Source organism: Rutidosis leptorrhynchoides, chromosome 1 (genome assembly GCF_046630445.1).
Source record: "Rutidosis leptorrhynchoides isolate AG116_Rl617_1_P2 chromosome 1, CSIRO_AGI_Rlap_v1, whole genome shotgun sequence".
Lineage (NCBI taxonomy): Eukaryota > Viridiplantae > Streptophyta > Magnoliopsida > Asterales > Asteraceae > Rutidosis > Rutidosis leptorrhynchoides.
Window position 1 is genome coordinate 358,916,980 of NC_092333.1, and position 6,173 is coordinate 358,923,152.

A 6,173-nucleotide genomic window follows, 5' to 3' on the forward strand; every position below is an offset into this window, starting at 1 on the left:
CTTCACGGCATCTATAATTTATAAAACGCGTTTCAACGTACTTAGAATAGTTGCCTCCTTCATATCCAAATGAGTTTTGGTCAATAAAATATTAATCTGTATTAATCACACTTAATGACGTCTTAATGACACTTTAGCTTGTGATTATTGTTAATCACATAAGTATTGCTAAAGGTCCTTTTGCAAAATCATTCTTTTAAATCTAAAATAAATATAGGTATGATGGTCATTAAAGTCCCAACTAAAGAGATGTTCTCAACTTGATTAACCATTAAGCATTACTTACATGATTAATAAAAGTTTAGTGTAAACTCCCAAAAGTATTCATGTAAAACAAATGGGTCTTATTTGAAAGGTTGCAATAAGTAACCAATGAATGCATATACTTGCAAATCAAATGTTGACAAAAGCCTTGAAGACTTGTGATATGAAGTTTGGAAGCTTGTGGTTGTCAAAGAATCAAAATTCCGCAATTGCCATAAAGAGAAATCAATGATACACCACTAGTACAATGAGACTTTCTCTTTTAAGCCAATGTCAACCTCAAAGAATACATCCAAGTTAAAAGGGGTAATACTGGCCTTTTCAGATATTTTTGGCCTCTAATTGCAACCATCCAATAAGGGAAAAAGACAAAGTTAAAGATCTCAAACGGCTACAAATTCAGAACTCAGAGACATGCACAGTTTAATGACTCGTCCTAATCCATCTGGATGAATACATTACATTTGGTTACATCGCGAGGTACTTGACCTCTATATGATACATTTTACAAACATTGCATTCGTTTTTAAAAGACAAACTTTCATTACATCGAAAGTTGACAGCATGCATACCATTTCATAATATATCCAACTATAATTGACTTAGTAATAATCTTGACGAACTCAATGACTCAAATGCAACGTCTTTTGAAATATGCCATGAATGATTCCAAGTAATATCTTTAAAATGAGCAAATGCACAGCGAAAGATTTTCTTAATACCTGAGAATAAACATGCTTTAAAGTGTCAACCAAAAGGTTGGTGAGTTCATTAGTTTATCGTAATCAATCATTTCCATAATTTAATAGACCACAAGATTTTCATTTCCATTTCTCATAAACATAATCTCATATCAGGCATTTCGCACGGCATAGAGATAAAAATCATTCATATGGTGAACGCTTGATAACCAAACTAACAGGATGCATATAGAATATCCCCATCATTCTGGGACTCTCATCGGACATAATAATCGAAATACTAAAGCATTCGTAACCCGAATGAGACGTGTCAAGGTCTATAGATCTATCTTTAGGATTCGCGTCAATTAGGGGCTATTTCCCTAATTATTAGGCTACCAAGCTAAAAAGGGGCATATTCGATTATGATAATCCAACCATAGAATGTAGTTTCGATTACTTGTGTCTATTTCGTAAAACATTTATAAAAGCAGCGCATGTATTCTCAGTCCTAAAAATATATATTGCAAAAGCATTTAAAAGGGGAGTAATGTGATGTCCCCGTCAAAACACTTAACGGCTCTGTCACTTGGTCCCACAGCTTGATCATAACTCTATATGAATTTAATAAATAACCTTGCATTCTTTATTTAAAAATGATTTCCTATAAAGGAAACCTACCAAAATATGTAAGTTTAGAAAAACCATACATTATTACTTAACCAAAAGTTTACCTAAACAAAGTCAACAACATCCGCTATTAAATGTATCAAAATAGAATGCAAGTTAATGTTTAACAAAAGCTGCCATCATAAATATGCAGACTCTCTAAGCACAGCGGAAGCAATCAATCATGAACCTGAGAATAAAACATGCAAGTAACTGTCAACAAAAATGTTGAGTGAATTATAGGTTTAATATTGCAAACAATATTTAATTTAAACCGTAAAAATTTATGTTTGAAAACATAAAAACTCCTTTTTGGACCACAAAATTATATGCTAGGAAACATATAAAAATATTATTCCACTTTCCGTGAGCCACCTTGTAACCACTTAACTATTTATTTACCCTTGCCAAACACAATACATAATATACACCGAACAAGTGTATCTACAACAAAATACGAAGTACTAAACATTCCGATTATAAATTGCTAGCGCGACTAGCTCGAAATGGGGTTGTCAAACCCGATAGATCTATCCGTAGGATTCGCGTTCACCAGTAGAAACCAGTGATTACAGTTACCAGACTAGGAAATATTTTTGCTCAACTCACAATGAATAATTTAAACTAACCTCCACTTGTGTCCAAAATATAAAATAAATTGCATGTATTCTCATCCCAAAAGATTTAAATAGAAAAATGGGACTATAACTCACCTTAATAGCAAACGAAGTAACCAACCAAATAAGCGAACAGCAAACAAAGTAAAGTGATCAAGAATGATCACAACGCCGACCTATAAATAAAGCAGGTCGATATAAATAACTAACTTAGGTCAAGTCTTAGTATGATAGCTGTTGTACATGTTGCAAGTAGACATAGAACAACACTCAACATGCATCGTTTGATCGGAACAGCGTACAGACACACACTTTCTATTTTTAGAAAGTTTCTATTTTTAGCAGGTTTCCATTTTTGGAAAGTTTCTATTTTAGGAAAGTTTCTATTTTAGGAAAGTTTCTATTTTTGGAAAGCTTCCAAATTTAGAAAGTTTCTATTTTTAGAAAGTTTTAAGTTAGGAAAGTTTCCTTATTTAGAAAGTCAACAAAAGTCAACTGAAAGTCAAAGTCAACCGAAAGACAACTCAAAAGTCAACCTTGGTTAAACATAGTCAACATTAATTTTAAAAGTGTAAGTTGTAATAATAGTATAAGTTATAATGTTAATTAAAGTTAAATATGTATAATTATGTCATAACATAAGTTTAATTAAATTAAAATGAATTATTAAAGTTAACCTAAGTTTAAATGATACAATTAATATAACATAAGTATTTAATTAATTAATTAAATATTAGTCATAATATAAGTATTATTAATTAATAATAAATTTTAAATCATATCATAAGTATTATTAATTAATAATGAATTATTAATCATATCATAAGTTTCTAATTATAATCATTAAATCTTAAGTATTTAATAATTAAATTATAATTAAATAATAACTAAGCCTTATAATAATTAAATAATTAATTAATACTTATTATAAGTCTTATTATAATAATCTCATAATATAAGTTCAATACTTACCATAAGTATTTTTCATTAATAATAAAAGTATTATTAATCACAAGTTTAATTAAATCATAATTAATTAATAGATGATATAATAAGTATATATCATAAGTCTTAAATTAAATTAATTACTTTTTATATCATACATAATTTATTAATAATGAAATTCATTATTTATATCATAAGTCATAATTAATAACCATAAGTTTTAAGTAAAAGTTCGTCGGGTCATAACTTGAGCCCCGGGAATTAGTTTTCGGCGAGCCTTATATATATCTTCACCTAACCAACTCACCCGACACCTTAATGTGCTCAAGAACATCCCAAGAAAGTCACCAAGTCGTGAATTACAGCCCTTAATTAGTTTGGATCTTTAATCCGCTCAAAAACGTGTTTTAGTCATAACGGGTGATCCGTGGCTCGGATTTCGATGACCCAAACATGAAAGTTCATCCCATCATCAATCCTAACACACTAGTACACCCTAAAGACTTCAAAGATGATCACAAAGTCGGACCATACCTATACCAATTCGTTTTCACAATTTAATTTCAATAAAACACCATTTTAATCATATCTAGAGCTCCGAGAATCGAAATGACATGAATCCGGAGTCTATAATTAATGTCTTGATGAGAGTAACTCATATAAATACTTTAATTTCACTTTTATATCAGTTATATATACAGAAAACAACAATCAAACCGCTGTCCCAAAACAATCAAACCGAAAACATGAATTAACGAGCACTTCTACGCATACAATCAACAATACGATAACATATAATCATCATACTACTAATATAACATATAAAATCAGTAAAATAAATGAAAAATTTGAAAATCTAGGGTTAGGGTTTATACCCTAATCAAGAATCAAATGGTATGAACGTGTAGAGCACGATGCGGTGAATCCGGAAACAATGAAAGCCCTAAATCTCCAAGTGTAAATTGTTGACGATAATGATGGTGTTGGTGAAGGTAGGTGACAGCCAAGGAAGCAAGTAGGAGGAGAGAAAAAAAATAAAATGGTTGCTAGGTTAGAAATGGAATGAATTTTTGTGATTTTGATCAAAATAATCACAAGTTACAAGGAATGGCAAAACCAACCCCTCCCCCTTTGACATTTTAGGCCAAAAACAGTAATGTGGGCCCCACTTAGTGGGCCATTTGATATAAGACTAAAAGCTTTTATCTCAAATGCCCGAACGAAGCCCGAAATGCGAAAACACCGCTACGCGATTAAATATTCGGAGAGATAACATATACGCGACAAATAAAATATATAAACACTATATATAACCATATGATATAAAAATATTATATTTAAAATAATTTGAATTTAAAAATCCCAAAAGTCTGACCGTTGGTTTGAAAAACGAAAAGATTCGCCGGATAGAAATCCACGACACGTAGAAATGTACAACTTAAAATATGAATACAAATATTCATATACACATAATAATTAATATATTATTATAAAAATAATAATATAGGTCATAGAAATGACGTGGCACGAATAATAATTAACGGTCGTTAAATAATTAACGGTAAAAGATAACGGAAAAAGTAGGGTCGTTACAGTACCTTCTCGTTACGGAAATTTCGTCCCGAAATTTAAGCAGGTGCAGGGGTTGACTCGGCAACTGGGAACAAATGCTGGTACTTCTGCTTCATCTGATCTTCACGCTCCCAAGTGAACTCGGGACCACGTCTGGCATTCCATCTAACTCGAACAATAGGAATTCTACTCTGTTTGAGAGTCTTAACCTCCCGATCCATAATTTCAACAGGTTCCTAAATAAAATGGAGTTGTTTATCAACATGAAGTTCATCAAGAAGAATGGCTTCATTGGCCTCGGCCAAACACTCCTTCAGATTCGATACATGAAAACGTTATGAAAAACGCTAAGCTCTTGTGGCAATTTCAAACGATAAGCCACGGGTCTAATTCTTTCGATAATCTCAAACGGTCCAACAAATCGAGGATTCAACTTTCCTCTTTTACCAAATTGTACCACACCCTTCCAGAGTGATACCTTTAACATGACAAGATCACCAACTTGAAATTCTAAATCTTTTCTTCTAACCTCGGCATAACTCTTTTGCCGACTCCTGGAGATTCTTAACCTTCCTTTGATCTATACGATCTTCTAGGTAGTCTCATGAATAATTTTTGGACCTGTGAGTTGAGCATCCCCAACCTCATTCCAACAGATAGGAGACCTACACTTTCTACCATACAGAGCATCAAACGGTGCGGCTTTAATACTTGCATGATAACTGTTGTTATAAGAAAATTCAGCTAGCGGCAAATATCTATCCCACCCATTACCAAGATCAATAACACACGCTCGCAAGATGTCTTCTAATGTTTGAATTGTCCTTTCACTCTGACCATCCGTCTGTGGATGATAAACAGTGCTCATATCTAACTTAGTTCCCAAAGCTTCCTGTAAGGATCGCCAAAACCTCGATACAAATCGGCTGTTTCTGTCTGAAATAATAGATACAGGAACACCATGTCTAGAAACAATCTCCTTCAAATACAAACGAGTAAGCTTCTCCATAGAATCCATTTCCTTAATCGGCAAAAAATGAGGTGACTTAGTGAGTCGGTCAACAATCACCCCAAATGCTATCATAACCACCCACAACTCTCGGTAATTTCGCAATAAGTCCATCGTAATACCTTCTCACTTCCACTCGGGAATCTCAGGTTGCACCAAAAGTCCAGACGGTTTTTGATGTTCAGCTTTAACCTTGGCACAGGTCAAACACTTAGCCACATACGTAGCCACGTCAGCTTTCAAATTAGATCACCAATACAGCTCCTTAAGATCATGATACATCTTTCCTGATACCAACTGTGATGTCCCCGTCAAAACACTTAACGGCTCCGTCACTTGGTCCCACAGCTTGATCATAACTCTATATGAATTTAATAAATAACCTTGCATTCTTTATTTAAAAATGATTTCCTATAA